This window comes from Ranitomeya variabilis, chromosome 2 (assembly GCF_051348905.1).
Source record: "Ranitomeya variabilis isolate aRanVar5 chromosome 2, aRanVar5.hap1, whole genome shotgun sequence".
NCBI lineage: Eukaryota > Metazoa > Chordata > Amphibia > Anura > Dendrobatidae > Ranitomeya > Ranitomeya variabilis.
This window is the reverse complement of record NC_135233.1, coordinates 396,485,194-396,507,365: the sequence shown is the minus strand read 5'-3', so window position 1 is coordinate 396,507,365 and position 22,172 is coordinate 396,485,194. Positions and strand designations below refer to the sequence as shown.

General features: G+C 41.9%; 3 long non-coding RNA genes across 3 annotated transcripts in view; 1 reads left to right on the top strand and 2 right to left on the bottom strand.

Moving 5' to 3' along the window:
- Window positions 1-200: 200 nt before the first annotated feature.
- LOC143809512 (uncharacterized) lies at window positions 201-4,843 on the bottom strand. The gene is made up of 4 exons (XR_013222306.1): window positions 4,202-4,843; window positions 1,705-1,772; window positions 771-820; window positions 201-432 (listed from the first exon to the last, which is right to left on the bottom strand). It is a non-coding gene; the product is annotated as an uncharacterized LOC143809512 (long non-coding RNA).
- A 78-nt stretch (window positions 4,844-4,921) lies between these two features.
- On the top strand, window positions 4,922-10,474 carry LOC143806277 (uncharacterized). Its single transcript, XR_013221424.1, has 5 exons — window positions 4,922-5,028; window positions 5,172-6,564; window positions 8,994-9,061; window positions 9,938-9,987; window positions 10,326-10,474. It is a non-coding gene; the product is annotated as an uncharacterized LOC143806277 (long non-coding RNA).
- The window catches only part of LOC143806278 (uncharacterized), a 399,341-nt gene continuing 382,268 nt past the window's right edge, over window positions 5,100-22,172 (bottom strand). The window contains exon 2 of the long non-coding RNA XR_013221425.1: window positions 5,100-5,153. This is a non-coding gene — a long non-coding RNA (uncharacterized LOC143806278). The remainder of the gene's footprint in view (window positions 5,154-22,172) is intronic.

Sequence of the window (22,172 nt, the reverse complement as noted above, 5' to 3'; positions counted from 1 at the left end):
ACAGAGTGAGCCAGCAGCTGTGACTGGCAGTACAAAGTTTACCTCTGGTCACAGGCATTGGCTCACGAGAGAGTACTATTCCCATCAGCCCACGCATGCTATCACTTATAACAGTGAGAAAAGGCACTATGAGCTGGGACAATGAACTACAGTGATCTGAATGAGATCACCGCGAGCACCGTGAGGATCTCACCGTGAATCCAGGAAAAAGATGTGCACACTGTCACTGGGTTGGTGCAGGCATGAACAAAAATAGTCCAAGTATAGGAAAAATCAGCCGCACTCAATTGGTTGAAAGTTCAGCAAACTGTGTAGTTTCTTTATTAACATATACAATAAACATCACCAGGTGCTTTTTTAGGAGGTAAATGGGTGGCGGACTATTCAATTCGGGTAACGTTTCGACCCCAGCGGGTCTTTATCAAAACCTCACTGTAAAACAGATAAACATATAAGTGAACTGTACATATATACATGTAATCTATTAAAAAGAACCGAAAAAAAGGGAAAACAAGAAAAATAATAACAACAACAATAACATCAGGTCCAAAATTAATAATGGTACTAATTGACAGCTGTAACAACAGTATTTCTGCCCCATACAATTACAAGAACATACTGTGAATACCCTATCATAGGGGTGGGGAATCCCCCAATTCTTTGCAGGTAGGAGCAAGGCTATTCCGGAGAAACAGTCATATAGAGCACATATACAGGTCTAGAACAGGAAACCAGGTGCAGCGATCAGGCCGCTGATGCAATGTACTGACCTTGTGCCAAAGAGGTAGAGGAGAGGAGAAAGAGCCGAGTTCCCATAGGGCTAAAGGGAAGTAGAGAGAAAAAAAAAAAAAAAAAAAAAAAAAAAAAAAAAAAAACAACAGGGAATAAGCAAATAGCCAGTAAAGCAAGTAAGCCACTATAAGCAAGAGGAGAACGACTTAATAATTACCAGCTCTGGTGCAGTTGTGTGGAAGCGTGTCCGCCTGGTGGGTGATGTAGGAGCAAATGTGTAAGGCTGCAAGTATTTATACACAAGACCCATGCGGTGATATCCGGGTCTGCGCAGTGGCTCAGACTGGGAAAGAGGCTAGGAACGCTGTGTATTCAGACCGAGTCTGCGCTGTGGCCGCAGAGTAGATGCCAGCAGCGTGATAGTCCGGCGCCTGCGTAGTGTGTTCAGGGAAATCTGTAGAGCGCTCTGGCTAAAGCTACTGCAGGTTGGGGCGGAGTCCAAGCAACCAGCGTGGAGGACTAAGGGAGCGTGTATGTAAAGAGAGAAGTTAGGGAGCGTGTATAAAGAGAAAACAAAAAGAACATGAAAGCAAAAGGCTGGGAACCGAGTGTATGTGTATTGGAGGTATAGATGGAGGTGTCTCAGAGTCAGCAAAAGAAAAAGAAGATGGAAAAAATAAAACGCTGTGAATGAAAAAAATAAAAAATAGTAATAGAAAAAAAGGAGAAGAGAGGAAGGTGTGTATGTTTAAAGTAAGCAGAGTTATGTCTAATATCGGTAAGCAAGTTAAAATGGGGGTATACACTCCCTCTAGACGGGAGGAAAAAATAGGGAATGGTACATAAATAAAAAAATATACAAAAGTAATATCAAAAATAAAAAAATAAAAATCTCAAAGAAAAGGAGGAAAAAATTTAAAAAAAAAAAAAAAAAAAAAAAAAAAAAAAAAATTGAGAATATAAGGGACTTACCCAGAGCAGCCGAATAGAGGAAAAGAAAACCAAATACATATTTTTCTTATAATATTTGCTCAAGAGGTCTGATGTGGGAAGGAAGAGTGGAGACAAAAAGAATGACATAGGTTAGAAACAGGGGCGACCTTGACCGAAGAACCTGGAGAACCTGCGGCAGATATAGTTACAACATATCAAAGTTACATATAGAACAACCTACTCAACTAAAAGATCAAATCTAATTCCCTGTTGAGGCCTTTGGGGGCCATAGTTTGTAGCGTATAAATCCAAAAGGATTCTCTTTCCTTCAGGAGTTTAACGTGATCACCCCCACGTCTGGGTTTTTTCACCCTTTCTATCACCTGGTAGCGGAGTTGGGAAACGGAGTGGTTGGCCAGAGCAAAGTGGTGTGGAAGTGGGAGCCAAGTTTTTTTCAGTCTAATTGTAGATTTGTGGCTCGAAATTCTGTCACGCACATGCTGCGTGGTCTCCCCTATATACAGGAGGCCACACGGGCATTTAATAAGGTACACCACAAAGTTGGTTTCACAAGTATAAAATCCATTGATCTTAAAACTCTTGCCTGTGTGCGGATGTAGGAATTCACTGGATCTAATTACATTGGCACAACATGCGCAATTCAAGCATGGGAATGTACCCATTCGCTGCGAGCTCAGGAATTGTTGTATAGGTTGTTTAGTGAGACTGCCAATGTCGGCCCTGACCAGGGAGTCTTTGTAGTTCCTAGGTCTGCGTTTGCACATCAGTGCTGGTGTTTGGAAGGATGCTACTTGTGGGTAGGCTTCTGAAAGGAGAGGCCAGTGCTTGTTGATGGTTTTATAGATTAGTGGCATGACGGGGTGGTGTGTGTGTACGAAAGGAACCCGTTCGGGTTTAGAAACGCTGGATCTACTAGGAGGGCGTTCAAGTGCCCTCTGTTTTTCCATTGTAAGAATTTTTTCTGGGTATTTCCTGCTCCTGAATTTTTGGGCCATGTCCTCCAACCGTGAACCAACCAAGTCTGGATCAGAAACAATGTTGGTGACCCGCAGGAATTGGGAGCGTGGGAGACTCTCACGGGTAGACCTAGGATGACAGCTTGTGAAAAGAAGTAAATTATTAGAGTCAGTGGGTTTTACAAAAATATCCGTGTCCAAACCCCCTTTGTCATTTTTGGTCACCAAGGTGTCCAAAAATGGGATTTTCTGGGTGTCACAGCTAGGGGTGAACTGCAGCTCTGGTCTGATGTTGTTGATCTGTGAAACAAAAGAAGAAAAAGTATCTGGTGTTCCATCCCATAGGCAGAACACATCATCGATGTATCGGAGCCAGCATTTAGAGTGTTTCAGGAACAGTGTGTTGTTGTAAATGTGTTCGTTCTCAAATGTGTCCATGTAGATGTTCGCGTATGCTGGTGCCACATTAGAGCCCATGGCGGTCCCGCAGGTTTGAAGGTAGAACTGATCCCCAAACATAAAAAAATTGTCCTTGAGGACTACAGAAAGAAGGTCTAAAATAAACTGCTGGGATTGTGGGCTAAGATCTAGGGTCTGTAGTAGGTTATCCACCGCCTCCAAGCCTAGTTCGTGCTTGATGGATGTGTATAAACTCTTGACATCAAGAGTAGTCAAAAGGCAATGTGATGTGACCGTGGAAAACTGCTTGATTGTCCTGATAAAGTGGCCTGTATCCAGGATAAAAGATTTTGTATTTTTAACCAATGGGGTCAGATACTTTTCTAAAAAAATGGACAGAGGTGCTAGGATGGAGTCTGTTGATGCGACTATGGGGCGGCCCGGGGGATTCGTGAGGGATTTATGAATTTTGGGGAGAACATAAAAGACAGGTAATGTGGGGTGTGGGTTGGATAGAAAGGTAGCTGTTTTTTGGTCAATGCATCCAAGGGCGAGGTATTTACTGAGAATAGTGTTGATCTTGGACCTAGTCACGGGAGTGGGATCATGGGAGATTTTTAGATAAGTAGATGTGTCCGCCAATTGATTGTTGATTTCTCTTAGGTAATCGTTTTTATTCATGATGACTATGGCACCCCCTTTGTCTGCCGGCTTGATTACTATATTATTGTTATGGCGTAGAGATTCTAAGGCTTGTCTTTCCAAGGGTGTAATGTTGTTTTTAGTTGGGAGCAACCCCTTTTGTTGTTTGACGAGAATACTTTGTACATCTCTATGTATTAAATCAATACAAGTTTCTGCTGCATGGTACGTACGTGGCGGATGGAAAGAGCTCTTGTTAAATAAACCTAAGGATGAGATGGATAATTCGGGGATGGGGCTCCCTGAGTTAAAGGGAGGTCTATCCCGGACACGATCATTCTGTAGGCCAAAGTGTGTTTTTAATCTAATATTGCGAAAAAAATGTTGGAGGTCCTGCTCAAGTTTAAAGCTATCCCATGGGGGGGTTGGGCAAAAAGAAAGACCACATTGTAAAACAGAAAGCTCAGAGGGGCTCAGGGTATAAGAGGAAATGTTTATGACGGATTTGGAATCCCTACCTGCGACCTCGTCACCATGCGATCTGTTGGATTTACGGTACGATCTCCTGGTCGGTCTCCTCCTTGTTGTCGTGAGTTGCCCCTCGGAGGAGGTCCCTTGCCTAAAAAATGTCTCTGATTGTAATTGTGGGAAGAACCACTGCTGTCCGAACTGAATGAGCCAGGGCGCCTTGTAGAGAATTGTCCTCGTCCATAATTTGTTGATTCGTTCCATCTGTAAACACGTTCCAGTCTGTAGTCTTCTGAGTCCCTATAGAATTTACTTCTTTTCTTTTCTTGTAATGATCTGCGGTTGTCTTCAATAATTTTGTCAATTTTAGACTTTAAGTTCTGCCAATCCGAGGAAGAGGTAGTTGAGCAAAGTTGTTCTTCAATGGATTTAACTTTGGCTTCTGTTTCTTCAATGGCCGTCTGGAGGGTTTCTATAGTCAGGAGAATTATGTCCAAGGAACACTTGTTTAAGATCTGCTTATACTTCTCACAATAAGCGGGTCTGTCCGAAAAAAGTGTTGGACGCAGATTACATCGCAAACCCCTCGGAATATGGCCCAGTTTGTAGTATTCTGCCAAAGTGATAGAATGAAGATCGTAAGACATTAATCTTCTACGTTCTCTTTCATAGTCCTTGCTTCTAATATCCTGCGTTGGTGCCACAGCGCAGACTCGGTCTGAATACACAGCGTTCCTAGCCTCTTTCCCAGTCTGAGCCACTGCGCAGACCCGGATATCACCGCATGGGTCTTGTGTATAAATACTTGCAGCCTTACACATTTGCTCCTACATCACCCACCAGGCGGACACGCTTCCACACAACTGCACCAGAGCTGGTAATTATTAAGTCGTTCTCCTCTTGCTTATAGTGGCTTACTTGCTTTACTGGCTATTTGCTTATTCCCTGTTGTTTTTTTTTTTTTTTTTTTTTTTTTTTTTTTTTTTTTTTTTTTTTTTTTTTCTCTCTACTTCCCTTTAGCCCTATGGGAACTCGGCTCTTTCTCCTCTCCTCTACCTCTTTGGCACAAGGTCAGTACATTGCATCAGCGACCTGATCGCTGCACCTGGTTTCCTGTTCTAGACCTGTATATGTGCTCTATATGACTGTTTCTCCGGAATAGCCTTGCTCCTACCTGCAAAGAATTGGGGGATTCCCCACCCCTATGATAGGGTATTCACAGTATGTTCTTGTAATTGTATGGGGCAGAAATACTGTTGTTACAGCTGTCAATTAGTACCATTATTAATTTTGGACCTGATGTTATTGTTGTTGTTATTATTTTTCTTGTTTTCCCTTTTTTTCGGTTCTTTTTAATAGATTACATGTATATATGTACAGTTCACTTATATGTTTATCTGTTTTACAGTGAGGTTTTGATAAAGACCCGCTGGGGTCGAAACGTTACCCGAATTGAATAGTCCGCCACCCATTTACCTCCTAAAAAAGCACCTGGTGATGTTTATTGTATATGTTAATAAAGAAACTACACAGTTTGCTGAACTTTCAACCAATTGAGTGCGGCTGATTTTTCCTATACTTGGACTATTTTTGTTCATGCCTGCACCAACCCAGTGACAGTGTGCACATCTTTTTCCTGGATTTGCATGATCTCGTTGATGACTGCACCTGTCTTCCAATGTCTACTCAAACATTCGCATTCGACGATGTAACAGCTTCAACTATCCTCTCCAAAATCACTAAGTCTGGTGATTTCTTACGGACACCAACGCAGGATATTAGAAGCAAGGACTATGAAAGAGAACGTAGAAGATTAATGTCTTACGATCTTCATTCTATCACTTTGGCAGAATACTACAAACTGGGCCATATTCCGAGGGGTTTGCGATGTAATCTGCGTCCAACACTTTTTTCGGACAGACCCGCTTATTGTGAGAAGTATAAGCAGATCTTAAACAAGTGTTCCTTGGACATAATTCTCCTGACTATAGAAACCCTCCAGACGGCCATTGAAGAAACAGAAGCCAAAGTTAAATCCATTGAAGAACAACTTTGCTCAACTACCTCTTCCTCGGATTGGCAGAACTTAAAGTCTAAAATTGACAAAATTATTGAAGACAACCGCAGATCATTACAAGAAAAGAAAAGAAGTAAATTCTATAGGGACTCAGAAGACTACAGACTGGAACGTGTTTACAGATGGAACGAATCAACAAATTATGGACGAGGACAATTCTCTACAAGGCGCCCTGGCTCATTCAGTTCGGACAGCAGTGGTTCTTCCCACAATTACAATCAGAGACATTTTTTAGGCAAGGGACCTCCTCCGAGGGGCAACTCACGACAACAAGGAGGAGACCGACCAGGAGATCGTACCGTAAATCCAACAGATCGCATGGTGACGAGGTCGCAGGTAGGGATTCCAAATCCGTCATAAACATTTCCTCTTATACCCTGAGCCCCTCTGAGCTTTCTGTTTTACAATGTGGTCTTTCTTTTTGCCCAACCCCCCCATGGGATAGCTTTAAACTTGAGCAGGACCTCCAACATTTTTTTCGCAATATTAGATTAAAAACACACTTTGGCCTACAGAATGATCGTGTCCGGGATAGACCTCCCTTTAACTCAGGGAGCCCCATCCCCGAATTATCCATCTCATCCTTAGGTTTATTTAACAAGAGCTCTTTCCATCCGCCACGTACGTACCATGCAGCAGAAACTTGTATTGATTTAATACATAGAGATGTACAAAGTATTCTCGTCAAACAACAAAAGGGGTTGCTCCCAACTAAAAACAACATTACACCCTTGGAAAGACAAGCCTTAGAATCTCTACGCCATAACAATAATATAGTAATCAAGCCGGCAGACAAAGGGGGTGCCATAGTCATCATGAATAAAAACGATTACCTAAGAGAAATCAACAATCAATTGGCGGACACATCTACTTATCTAAAAATCTCCCATGATCCCACTCCCGTGACTAGGTCCAAGATCAACACTATTCTCAGTAAATACCTCGCCCTTGGATGCATTGACCAAAAAACAGCTACCTTTCTATCCAACCCACACCCCACATTACCTGTCTTTTATGTTCTCCCCAAAATTCATAAATCCCTCACGAATCCCCCGGGCCGCCCCATAGTCGCATCAACAGACTCCATCCTAGCACCTCTGTCCATTTTTTTAGAAAAGTATCTGACCCCATTGGTTAAAAATACAAAATCTTTTATCCTGGATACAGGCCACTTTATCAGGACAATCAAGCAGTTTTCCACGGTCACATCACATTGCCTTTTGACTACTCTTGATGTCAAGAGTTTATACACATCCATCAAGCACGAACTAGGCTTGGAGGCGGTGGATAACCTACTACAGACCCTAGATCTTAGCCCACAATCCCAGCAGTTTATTTTAGACCTTCTTTCTGTAGTCCTCAAGGACAATTTTTTTATGTTTGGGGATCAGTTCTACCTTCAAACCTGCGGGACCGCCATGGGCTCTAATGTGGCACCAGCATACGCGAACATCTACATGGACACATTTGAGAACGAACACATTTACAACAACACACTGTTCCTGAAACACTCTAAATGCTGGCTCCGATACATCGATGATGTGTTCTGCCTATGGGATGGAACACCAGATACTTTTTCTTCTTTTGTTTCACAGATCAACAACATCAGACCAGAGCTGCAGTTCACCCCTAGCTGTGACACCCAGAAAATCCCATTTTTGGACACCTTGGTGACCAAAAATGACAAAGGGGGTTTGGACACGGATATTTTTGTAAAACCCACTGACTCTAATAATTTACTTCTTTTCACAAGCTGTCATCCTAGGTCTACCCGTGAGAGTCTCCCACGCTCCCAATTCCTGCGGGTCACCAACATTGTTTCTGATCCAGACTTGGTTGGTTCACGGTTGGAGGACATGGCCCAAAAATTCAGGAGCAGGAAATACCCAGAAAAAATTCTTACAATGGAAAAACAGAGGGCACTTGAACGCCCTCCTAGTAGATCCAGCGTTTCTAAACCCGAACGGGTTCCTTTCGTACACACACACCACCCCGTCATGCCACTAATCTATAAAACCATCAACAAGCACTGGCCTCTCCTTTCAGAAGCCTACCCACAAGTAGCATCCTTCCAAACACCAGCACTGATGTGCAAACGCAGACCTAGGAACTACAAAGACTCCCTGGTCAGGGCCGACATTGGCAGTCTCACTAAACAACCTATACAACAATTCCTGAGCTCGCAGCGAATGGGTACATTCCCATGCTTGAATTGCGCATGTTGTGCCAATGTAATTAGATCCAGTGAATTCCTACATCCGCACACAGGCAAGAGTTTTAAGATCAATGGATTTTATACTTGTGAAACCAACTTTGTGGTGTACCTTATTAAATGCCCGTGTGGCCTCCTGTATATAGGGGAGACCACGCAGCATGTGCGTGACAGAATTTCGAGCCACAAATCTACAATTAGACTGAAAAAAACTTGGCTCCCACTTCCACACCACTTTGCTCTGGCCAACCACTCCGTTTCCCAACTCCGCTACCAGGTGATAGAAAGGGTGAAAAAACCCAGACGTGGGGGTGATCACGTTAAACTCCTGAAGGAAAGAGAATCCTTTTGGATTTATACGCTACAAACTATGGCCCCCAAAGGCCTCAACAGGGAATTAGATTTGATCTTTTAGTTGAGTAGGTTGTTCTATATGTAACTTTGATATGTTGTAACTATATCTGCCGCAGGTTCTCCAGGTTCTTCGGTCAAGGTCGCCCCTGTTTCTAACCTATGTCATTCTTTTTGTCTCCACTCTTCCTTCCCACATCAGACCTCTTGAGCAAATATTATAAGAAAAATATGTATTTGGTTTTCTTTTCCTCTATTCGGCTGCTCTGGGTAAGTCCCTTATATTCTCAATTTTTTTTTTTTTTTTTTTTTTTTTTTTTTTTTAAATTTTTTCCTCCTTTTCTTTGAGATTTTTATTTTTTTATTTTTGATATTACTTTTGTATATTTTTTTATTTATGCACCATTCCCTATTTTTTCCTCCCGTCTAGAGGGAGTGTATACCCCCATTTTAACTTGCTTACCGATATTAGACATAACTCTGCTTACTTTAAACATACACACCTTCCTCTCTTCTCCTTTTTTTCTATTACTATTTTTTATTTTTTTCATTCACAGCGTTTTATTTTTTCCATCTTCTTTTTCTTTTGCTGACTCTGAGACACCTCCATCTATACCTCCAATACACATACACTCGGTTCCCAGCCTTTTGCTTTCATGTTCTTTTTGTTTTCTCTTTATACACGCTCCCTAACTTCTCTCTTTACATACACGCTCCCTTAGTCCTCCACGCTGGTTGCTTGGACTCCGCCCCAACCTGCAGTAGCTTTAGCCAGAGCGCTCTACAGATTTCCCTGAACACACTACGCAGGCGCCGGACTATCACGCTGCTGGCATCTACTCTGCGGCCACAGCGCAGACTCGGTCTGAATACACAGCGTTCCTAGCCTCTTTCCCAGTCTGAGCCACTGCGCAGACCCGGATATCACCGCATGGGTCTTGTGTATAAATACTTGCAGCCTTACACATTTGCTCCTACATCACCCACCAGGCGGACACGCTTCCACACAACTGCACCAGAGCTGGTAATTATTAAGTCGTTCTCCTCTTGCTTATAGTGGCTTACTTGCTTTACTGGCTATTTGCTTATTCCCTGTTGTTTTTTTTTTTTTTTTTTTTTTTTTTTTTTCTCTCTACTTCCCTTTAGCCCTATGGGAACTCGGCTCTTTCTCCTCTCCTCTACCTCTTTGGCACAAGGTCAGTACATTGCATCAGCGACCTGATCGCTGCACCTGGTTTCCTGTTCTAGACCTGTATATGTGCTCTATATGACTGTTTCTCCGGAATAGCCTTGCTCCTACCTGCAAAGAATTGGGGGATTCCCCACCCCTATGATAGGGTATTCACAGTATGTTCTTGTAATTGTATGGGGCAGAAATACTGTTGTTACAGCTGTCAATTAGTACCATTATTAATTTTGGACCTGATGTTATTGTTGTTGTTATTATTTTTCTTGTTTTCCCTTTTTTTCGGTTCTTTTTAATAGATTACATGTATATATGTACAGTTCACTTATATGTTTATCTGTTTTACAGTGAGGTTTTGATAAAGACCCGCTGGGGTCGAAACGTTACCCGAATTGAATAGTCCGCCACCCATTTACCTCCTAAAAAAGCACCTGGTGATGTTTATTGTATATGTTAATAAAGAAACTACACAGTTTGCTGAACTTTCAACCAATTGAGTGCGGCTGATTTTTCCTATACTAGGATCTCACCGTGGGCAGTGATCTCCTAACGTTCACCACAGTTCATCAGAATGTTCACAGTAAAATATGAAAACACAGCTTCAATGATTGGTGGTGAACTCTATGACATCACTGCTAGTCACTGATGCTGCACTCGCAGCACCTCATTCTCCTATGGTTTTCAGCCTGGATGGTCACATCATGGCACTGTCCAGGTTGTAAATCACATATCGCAGACATGGATTACAGCATGGGGCATCTTCACTTTGAACAGGTGAAGGATATGTTTCTTTATTATTTTTATTTTTCTACAGGGGACAAGGACTTCAATGGAATGGGCCTTAGGTGAGTATTTTTTTGGTTATTATTTTCTGCTTTTTTTACAGGGGACAAGGGCTTCAATGGAATAAGCTTAAGGTGAGAATATCTTTATTTGTTATTTTGAATTAACTTTGTAAAACAGGGTGTAGATTTTTAAATAAAGAACTTTATTCTGGGTGTTTTTATTTACAATATGACTATGGGGTTAGTAATGGATAGTCTTCAAAAGTAAGACAAAAGTGTCTGCGCTAGAGGATTTGTTTATTCACCATTACTCTGATGAACAGTCCTTTTGAACTGAATAAACAGCATTAATATCCAATACGGGGTGCTCAGCACAGAAAATACAAGTCTGTTCTTTATGTGTGAAGAAAAATAATGTGGCACTCACCAGATGGATTGATTATTCCAAAGTCCTTTTTTATTTCATCCAAGTAAACAAGAGACTTTATGTGAGACTTGTGGCATGCTGGGAGCATGCATTTGGATGATGGCCGACGTCCATCTGCACGGTCCCTGCATGCCTCCCTGACCCGCAAATCCCACAAAAAGTCTCTTGTTCACTTGGATGAAATTAAAAGAACTTTGGAATAATCAAGCTATCTGGTGGGTGCCACATTTGTAATGGATAGGCATCTTTACTGCCTTTTCTGGGTCGGCTGTGGGCTGCTATTTTTAGGTTGGAAGGGCCAATATCCATGGCCCCTTAAAAGCCTGAGAATGCCAGCCCCAGCTGTCTGATTTAGCTTGGCTGGTAGTCAAAAATAATGGGGAACTCCATGCCATTTTTTAAGATTATTTATTTAAATAATTTAAATTACAGCATGTGGATCTCTCTATTCTTCTTAACCAGCCATGATAAAGCTGACAGCTGAGGTTTTCCACCCACAGCTTTCAGTTTTTTCATGCTGGTTATCAAAAATAGAACAGACCTCACGTCTTTTTTATTTACTGATAGCGCAGGCAACGGCAGATGAATACTCTCATCAGCGGTGCCTGCTCTCGCTGTTACTTTCTCATCAGCTGATGCCTGTGACTGGAGGTAAAAATTTTACCACTGGCCACAGCTCCTTGGTCACTCTGTCATCTGACAGAATGGGAACTGCAGCTCTCTCACTGTCAGTATTGATGTTACCGCTGATCAGAGGCAGTGTTTGCCACGTTGTCATGCAGATGACAATGTAGCAAACTATGGATGTTAGGGCCCCTTAATCATCTGAATGGAGTCTGGGTTCGGGTACTGTACTGGTACCCAAACCAAACTATTTTAAATGTTTGGCTGAACCCGCTGGAAACAAACATCCAGGAGTTTCATCCATCACTAGCATCTTATAGATGCCATAAAACAGCTGACATCAACCCCACAAATATTACCCCACTTGCCACCGTAACAGGCCAGGCAAAGCTCCAGAATCGGTGCATCTAACAGAGGCGCCTTTTCTGAAGCAGCTGCGAGTTGCTATTTTTAGGCTGGAAGGCCAATATCCATGGCCCTTTACCAGCCTGAAAATGTGAGCCCCAAATGTCTGCTTCAGCTTGGAGGGTTGTCAAAAATAGGGGGCACCCCACAGCATCTTTTAAAATGATTTATTTAAATAAAAATTAAAAAAAGCCTTGGGGACTCTTCTATTCTTGATAACCAGCCATGATAAATCTGACAGCTGAGGGTTTCATCCCACAGCTATCAGTTTTGTCTGCGCTCGTTATCAAAATTATTTATTGCACAGATGCCGGTTGGTGAATACTCCCATCAGCAGCACCTGCTCTCGCTGTTGTAGGCTGATGGGAGAAGTACTCTCATCAGCCGATGCCTGTGACCATCATCTGTCAGCATGAAAACCGCAGTTCTCTGACCGGTGGTAATAATCTTACCACTGATCAGAGCCTGTGTTTGCCACGCTGTCATGCAGATGACAGCATGGCAAACATCAGATCTTCGGGTCCCCCATTTATCTGAATGTAATCCGGGTTCGAGTTCGGGTTCGGGAACCAGAATGGTACCCGAACCAAACTTTTTTAGATTTTCAGCCAAACCAGCCGGACCAACACATGGGGACTGCGTTTAAGGATTTATCCGGGTGTGCGTCACTCTGGTTCTCAGCAGCGGTAAGAGTTACCTCTATTATCTGTCTTGTTTATGCCAGGTTGGCCTATAGACTATATGCTACTATAGCGATAGGTCTCTTACTAACTATGGTATGCATGCTGGTTCCATAGGTGATGCACACCCGGTGATCCCCACTCACTCCTTATACCATCCTGTCTGTACATTTTATTAATTATCCGTTCTGTACTGATTAATTGTTATGTATTTATATAAATAAAGTATTTATTGCCTATTTACTCCAAGTCTCTCCTTTTCTTCCAACACATCTAGGGGTATGCCCATCTCTAGTGTCTATAAGACACCACCATTACTAATCTCATAGTCAGATTGTAAAAAATAACCCAGCCAGAATAAAGTTGAAATAAAGGCACTGACACCTTTATTTGAAATAAAAAGAAAAAAGAAAAAATATCCTCACCTTTATACCTGATCCACTGTATCCCATGTCCCCGGTAAAAGACAAAAAATAATAAACAACCATGTTCCTTACCTGTATCACTTTGCTTTTTTTATTGTTATTTGAAATGAAAGTGACAGTGTCTTTATTTCAATTAAAGGATTTTATTCTGGCTGCTATTTTTTCTTACAGTCAAACTATGGGGTTAGTAATGGGGGTGCGTTACAGATGTGGGAGTGCCAGTGTAAACAGTCAGTGGACCACTGCAAGACATCTCAGAGGATGAGGAAACACATGTACCAATTGGTGCGTCTTTTTGCAGTGTGCAGAATGTTTTGGCACCTAAACCGGACATTAAATGATCGACCGGACCTGAACAGCCGCAGGTTCGCCTATCACTTTTCAGCACTAGATTGAGATAAAACATCTATTAGAAAGCAGAAGTGTGATGACATTCAGTTGTGCTGAGCATTATAGCTGTTAATCAAGCACTGGGGTGAAGTAAAACACTTACTAGAAAGGTGGGCATTATAGAACAGCACTATACAGTCAAATTACAGTCCAGTTATGGGTGAAACAAAACATTTTCTAAAAATCTGCAGGAGCGTAGACAATATTAAGCAGTAAAACAGAGTAATGTAGCTATAAATACTGCACTGGATTGAGATTAAAAAAAAACCCCTTACTAATAAGCAGTAATCTCTATTTCTTTTTGCCTCTCTGTCTCACTCTCTCTGTCTCATTCTCTCTCACTCTATTCCTTCCCGGTCCTCTTGCCACACCACTCTATAGTCTTCAGTAGGCAGCTGTAATCTGATCTTTCAGTGAGCTGACAGTCTAGCCTCTTTAGACTGGGATGGATTTTTATAATTTTTTTCAGAGTGAAAAAAGTGCTAAGAAGAAGTGGCTCATGAATCGAGAAAGAAGCATCTTTCCTTGATGTATTACAAAGTTACTTATTTTCACTTATACTATTGATTTTAACAAAATTTGCTAAAAAGACTGAAAGTGTTTAAATCCTGACATCTGACAAATTTGTTCCTTTCTCATCAGGGCCGAGCTTACCCTGGAGAGGTGTAACTAAGTGTTTACCAGGTCTTTGTAAGGGGGTGACAGAGGCCGCCATGTGCATCTCCATTCTTAAACAGTGTTAGTATTAAACACGTGCTGTTCCATAGAGTTTTATGAACATTATTGTATCCGTTTAATGTTTTTTAATATATATGTGTTTTACATCTACTTTGTACAAGATTAGAGAAATACATAGAGGTTAGGATAGGACAATATTGGGTATAGTCTAGATAGGAATTGAGAGTGCCAGACCAAGTATAGTTAGCATAAGGGGTTTTCCAGTTGGGAATAGATAGAGATGGATGTAACATAGAGCAGTGGGATATAGTAGAGAGTTCCTGATTAGGATCAGAGGACTAGTGATACAGTGACAAGAGAGGGAAGACAGATAGCCATGGGGCTGGAGATTGCTGAGGCAATGTGGGGCCCCAGGCTAAGCAGCGTGTGAGTGGTCGCCATCTAATGAAGTAACCGTTCCAAAGAGGATCCGGGGCCTACAGCCAGGACTAGGCAGAGCTGAGCACGCCTTTTACCTTTTCCAATTGAAACTGGACAGGAGGGAATGGGAGGAAGATGGTGGACCTAGGGGCACAGAAGCTGGAGGAGTAAAAGTAGCGTCTGCGGGATGGAATTTGTCAGAAAAGAAACAGGGAGAGCTCATGGAATGTAATTGGATGTGAACTGTGTTACCTCTGTACCGGAACCCCTGTTTTCCGGTAAAGTTGAACTGATGAGTAAGAATACGGAGTCTGGAAATGTTTGTGCAAACCCTTAATCTGGAACCAAGAATATGGAACCAGAGAGAATCCCGGTGTCTAATGTAAGTGTCTTGCTGCGCACATTTCACATGCAACAGATGGGACATTATGTTTCCTTTGTGGGGTGCCAGGGTGCGGGACCAGAAAAGCCCCTCACCACGACTACCACCCTGGCCACCTCACATCTTCACTACTGCCTCTGAATGTGAGAATAGACTGGCCTGCCAGTAGACACCATGTACCACTCCAGTGCAGTCCCTGGAACTACAGCAGCTGACCGGAGGGTCAGAGGTGTGGGTACAAGGTACAGAAGGGTGAGACATGGGTGTAGTCAGATGGTCTGAGACAGCCCAGGTTCACAGTACAAAGCCAGGGTCAAGGATGGGGAAGTTAAGCAGAGCAGGTAAACAGGCCGGGTCAATAACAGGAGACAAAATACGGAGATATGTATTAACAAGGTGCTACCAGGCTAAGTACCAATATATGGGCAGAGAGTGGCGGGAAGAGCTTCCTAATATAGACCCCGCTGGCACGAGATAGGTCAGAGAACCTAATCTCTGTAGGACACAGCAGGGTTAAATTCCTGCAGACAGAGACCATCCCCGGCACATTAAAGCCAAAGGGAAACCACCTCCACATACAGCAGTGCTGAGGAGTGCTGTAAGAGGCAAGCTCTTAGAGACTGCCTGACGCAAGGAGAAGCCACGTGGTGACCACAGTGAGTAGGGCAACGCTGAGGAGGCATGTGAATTACCGCTGTGACAGTGGACAAGGTCTCCAAAGAGACAAAGCTTTGGTCAAGTTTACAAAGACAGCCTGAAAAATAGTCAAAATTCTGACACAAAATACAATCCAGGTAATGTGATTTTCTGACAATCAATTCCAAATGTATTTTAGGGGTGTTTTTTAAAATCAATCCGCAGCATTTTATGCATTCAACAATTTCCTGTGGCTTAGACTGCCTTGAGATAAACCCTTTGTAGTTAATATGTCTCACCCTTTCTGGTACATTGTAAATCATTGTGTGTCAGAGAAAGCTAGGCAACAACTACATTGGGATTGTTTACAGTTTTAGGTTTTCATCCGGCTTTTTGCGAACTCAGATTGGTACATATGGCTGGAGGAACAGAATATGTTTTGCTTTTGCTAGGCAAATTTGTCACTCATATAGACTGGGTCAGAGGGTACAACATCTGAGTTTTCACCCAATTGTCCCAGCATACAGTGAGCTCTATTTTCAAAAAATGAATAGAATATTTAATTTATTTTATTTTTTTATTTTTTTATTTTTCAGAGAGTATTAACTTTGCATTTGCGTTTGCAAGGGAAATACTCTCTAAGGGAATCCAGGGCCAGGATTTTATGTTATATGCCTTCACATTTACAACCAAATCTGATATTTCAGTATTCGGTTGCAGAGAGATATACATATATGTATGCAAACTCTGAGCAGTAAGTAGATTCACATCCGAGCAGCCTATAGCATTCATTATATTACTACATGGGATAAGCCTGCAGCCGTACATCCCCTGGAAATGTAACCGAGCTGCAGCACACTGTTCCTCAGTTGTGAATGTTGTATTTTTCTGTGTTTTAATGCATTAAATATGTTTCCACTTGTCCCTGCGGCTCCTGAGGATTTAATAATATATATAGCAGCCCTTACATACTACACGCCCGGATCAGAGACATCGCCTCTTATTGCATTACCCTGCACATCTCTGTGGTAATCATTAACTGCAGCTGTCGGTGTTACATGAGGCTCCGCTGTATGTTCTGCACAGTGTGTTGTATTATGTGCCCTTGTGCATTATAAAGCAATTTAACTTGGGACACAAATGTTACATTAGGGTGAGGGGCAATGGGGAAAGAGGTTTAACCAAAAAAACTTATCTATATATATAAATGTCTAAGGGTTTTTCCGTCTGTCTGTCTGTCTGTCTGTCTTTCTGTCTGTCTGTCTGTCTGTCCTGGAAATCCCGCGTCTCTGATTGGTCGAGCCCACCAGGCCTCGACCAATCAGCAACGGGCACAGCATGGCGACGATGATGTCATAATGGAAATCCCGCATCTCTGATTGGTCGAGCCCGCCAGGCCTCGACCAATCAGCGATGGGCACAGAATGGACGTAGATGTCATAATGGTTGCCATGGCGACGATGATGTCATAAAGGTTGCCTCGACCAATCAGCGACGGGCACAGTCTGCCGCGAATTCTGGAATCATCATTGTCCATATACTACGGGGACATGCATATTCTAGAATACCCGATGCGTTAGAATCGGGCCACAATCTAGTAATAAATAAGTTTCTGAGTTCTCTCTTTATTTTACCTTCTTAAAGGGAACCTGTGTTAGGGGTCGAGTTCCCACCTCTGCACAGGGGGAATCTCGGGCCATCTCCGCTGTGGTCTCCCATTCTTCTCCAGCCGCAGTGGAGATGTCGGTCCCAGAGTCTGGCTCAGCCTGCTATGGTGTGGATGGTTACTGCTGTCTTTCCAGGCTCTGCCATTGTAGCCAGTACTGGTCAGCGGCGAGCATACATCTCTAGGACTGTCCTGCTTTTCCCCTTCTGAGCATGCCCGGGGTAAGACCTCTCATTGGAGTTCGGGGGTCACATGCTCAGGTATTGTGGCAGCTCCCATTGGTCCTCTAGGAAGGTCCTGAAGTTGCTCAGGTACTGTAGCAGCTCACATTGGTCCTTTGGGAAGGTCCTGAAGTTGCTCATGTACTGTGGCAGCTCCTATTGGTCCTCTAGGAAGGTCCTGAGTTGCTGCAGCTATAAAAGGTTCGCATGGCCGCACAACCATGCGCTAGGATCAGCTTATGTTATGAGCTTTAGCCTTGGTCTTGTCTGCTTGTGGTCAGGGTTTGGCTGAAATAAGCCACTAGAATACCGGCACCTCCGGTGGGGAGTTTTGTATGGTGAATTCAGGGCTGGCGTAAAGCCATTAGAATTCCGGCTCCACCGGAGAGGAGGTGTTTGTGTGCTTGCTACTCCCTGACCACTGATTGCTTTTGCTCTGCTAGGCAGCTGTGTTCCCCTGTGACGCTAACAGGGCACAGCGTTTTCCCTTCTGTGCGACTCTGTGAAGTAACAGAGTTCACTTATACCACCATATTGTGCCATCATTTGCTAGCAGCAGGTTGGACCCCGGGCTGCGAACGCACCAATAATTATATCTAAATATACTCGGTGCGTTCCGCCAGCTCTAACATCCTGCCACCTGATTCATGCTTCCCAATCTGTGGGCACCATGAAACATGGACAGTATGTGTAAGTAGGCAGTTTACCCATCTCTGAGAATAATATGTCAACTTTATTGCAATGATTACTATGGAACTAGCAAGTATGTTTTTGATTTTTAGCGGTCTGCAATTATCATGCAAGAAAGTATTTTGGGGTGGAAAAATAAACCACAATATTTAATAACGTTTCTTTATAATGTATATTATTTCAACTGTAAAAACTGCACGCTACTTATTCTAATACTTTCTAACATTTTGTCTTCCTCTAACATTCTGAGCTGTCACCATATAATTGTGACACCTAACAATCATAATTCTGTGGTTAACAGTGACATCAGAAAATAAGTTTGCTCTTTTTGTTATCTCTGTAATCTTCATTGTACATTTTGCTTTAAAATACATTTCCAACTGTTATCCTTATTACATCTTTAATTTACTGTCAGAGCTCTATTTTTTCAATAATGAGATCTAAATCTCAGGTCTAAGCAAATTTTAAAAGATTACTTCCAATAGACCCCATAGAGGGAGGTCAGGAGCTCACTGCATCCTGTGCTACTATTCAGCTCAGTGTATAAACTGTATGCAGAAAGCTCTTGGGCTCTCTCTAGTGGTTTGTAGAGGCAGCAGAATTTTTATATTTTAAATCTGTCTTTAATGACATAGATTTGTATGAGAAAATAGACCTAAGGTCACTTTCCACCCACCAAAAAATTATATATATATAAAATGCTGGATCTATTCAGACTTCCTCCCCAGGAATGCCTCAATTGGAGAATACGTGAAAAAGATAATATTCGATGGAGAATGTTTTTATATAAGAAAAATGTAGATGTACTAAAATAATCTGCTATAGATTAATGTGGTAGGTAGAGGAATGCACAAATTACAATATTTCCTGATGCGTGAGGACTATATGCAATTTTAGACTTTAATATTTGGTAACTGTGTAAGTGGAGAGGGTTTCTTATTAAAATATTCTAGAAATAGATATATCCAGTTCACGTAAGTCATTTTTACCTCTCCAATTAAATTTTTTTTTATATCAAATGAATAGTTATAAAATCTTCACTATGTTCATTATTTGCCTTTATTTTACCTTTTATTTTACATTTCATTTTCTATTTGACTTTATTTAATATTAAATACACTTTATTTCATTAATTTTACTTTGTTTCATTTTTATTTTATTCTCCCTCTGAGGATTTTATTGCAGATTTTCCAGACGGGTCTTATAACTTATCCCGACGTTGACTGACATCCATTGAAGCGATATTTGAGCTTTGAGATGAACTTAGCATTTGAACACATCCTTATCTGAAATTAATCTCAAACCTTTCCCCCCCAAATATTGCCAATAGAAGCCCAGTTGGAGTCAGAGATGTGAAGACTCAAAGCTTTCAACCTGGAACTCAAATGTCAATAGAAGACTTTTGGGTCAAAGCTCTTGGTTTCTGTGACTCCGCTTCTAACCCACCAGAAATGACAAAGTAAAATAACTATTATGTTTCTATATTTATTTCCGACACCATTCCTGGCATCAGATTTGCGCCCATTTTCATCTTTGAGCTCAGTGTCGAGATGATTGGGATGAAAATCTTCAAACAGAGACTGAAATATCATGAGACACATGGAGCCGAGGATGTTAGATACATAGATTGCGTTACTCCACCCGGCTGATTAATATTTTTGATGTTAAATTTATTCCACAGCAGCGGGGATCTGAATGGCAGCGTCGTGAGCGATCCGCACATAGATTATAGGTAGTGCTTTCACCTTCTGCAGGAGATAGGAGACTTCTTATACCATTTGCATCAATGAGTAAATGTTTAAAATAGTATTTAACAAAATATTTTTCAGAAATGATCTTAAGACCTTCTCAATTTATGGTGGGAAATAAAACAAAATAAAATTGAAAATTGCGTTGAGTCTTTCCAACTTGGTGGCACAGATGGAGCTACCGATCCAGGAACTAGGCTACATTGGCATTGGTAGAGTCTTGTTGTCCAGTGGAGGAAGTGCGATGATGTACAATCAAGACCTATTTCAATGCCTTGACCAATGAGGCAACTTCTGTGGAGTGAGGTGAGAATTTCGGTGCTTATGAGAGATGTTTCCGACTTTCTAAGTTTTGGCAATCAATGCAAAAATTATGCAACAATACTTGTGCACATCGCTTTGGTGAGAACTCAAGGTATTCAGGAGAACACCAGTGGACAAAGTTATAAACTCTGGTGGAATTACACAAAAACACCAGTTGTTCACCAGTCGCTGCATCAATATACAATCACTAGATGATCATGGAGGTCCAACTTGTGACCTTCAAGCTGTACCTCCCCCATTGTTTCTCTTTGCACAAAGGTGCCCTTCTTTGAAGATCATTTTGTAGGTCTTTGGACACAGTGTCCTGCACGATGATGGCACCTCAGCCGTAGAAGACTCAGTTCTGGTGCAAAAGTTGCAGCATTATCTAAGAAGCCCAGGTTGGAGCACATGAACGACAATCTGTAAAAAACTGAGGTGCAAACCAAGTGAATGGGGCAGTTATGTGCGTATTCATGTGGCTTGAAGGACAAATATGTAGGGAATACTTATATGAGACATGGCGCATAGTCTTCAATTCTATGATTGGTTGTTGTCCCTGACGTCAAATGAATTCTGTTCCTAAAGTGACGGCACTACCTAGCAATTCCGCATCACTGTACAAGATGAAAATGACTTTTTTGTTGGCGACTCTACTACTCTTCCTCTTGAGGCACTTTAACTTTGCTCCATGTCTTCCTCTCTGATAGGAGTGGAAAGATATTGATTAGGTTCACCAAGCATTACTTCTAACAAGAAGTGGATTAATTCTCTGGAATTGGAATTTGTCCTGAATTTTAGGACATTCGCTGCAGTGAATTCAAACATATTGTAATTTAATTTGCATAAATCGCAATAAAAAAATCAACATCACATTTTTACACAAAGCGAAAGATTGTATGAGTTAGAGAAAGTTGGCATGACCTCTAGTGTGGATGCACAGGCTTCCCCATAATGACTTTCAGCTGTCACTTCACATGTTATAGCGCATGCAAAACAGGAAAGACTATAGGAACCTGTATAAAAGCTGAGGCAGGGAATGCAGCAGCCATTTTGTGGTAAATCTGGATAGTGAGAGGATGTCACAGCGCAACAACAGAGATAAAGAAAGAAAGCTTTAGATAATGAATAAATATTGCAAATAGTGTGTGATGACACAGCAGTGAAGATGTGAAAAAAGACAATAGTGTCATACATGGCTCTCCGGGCAATTTTAGAGTTTGGCAGTGCTTGCGATTTGAAGCAAATCAATATTTCGGGTACAAATTAGAATTTCTAAAGCTTCACTCATCTCTAATTGCTTTCTTAAGAAACATCACCGCGCTGCCACTACAGTGTGTCGGTGGTCATAGTTGCTCCACAATACTCAGCATCTGTTATACATAGGAGGACAATGTAACACGCGGTAAGTGTGAGACAACATCAGAGATTTTGCATTGGATCACATCAACCCCAGATCTCATTCTACTTATTCGAGGGGGCAAATTTCTCATTTGTAGACACTGAATAAATCGACCATAAATCAAAAACTGAAAAAACTCAACTCACCGTAATGTCTAGTGATGGCAGTGAGAGTGTGAATTGTGCCAACGGATCTGCCAATCTCCGCAGCAAAACAAAACCCAAATCTGCCAAATTCCGTCATGCACTTTTGTTACATTGTACTTTACTTTGCTTTTTTTCTCACTTTGCTGGATCTTTACACACGATTCAAT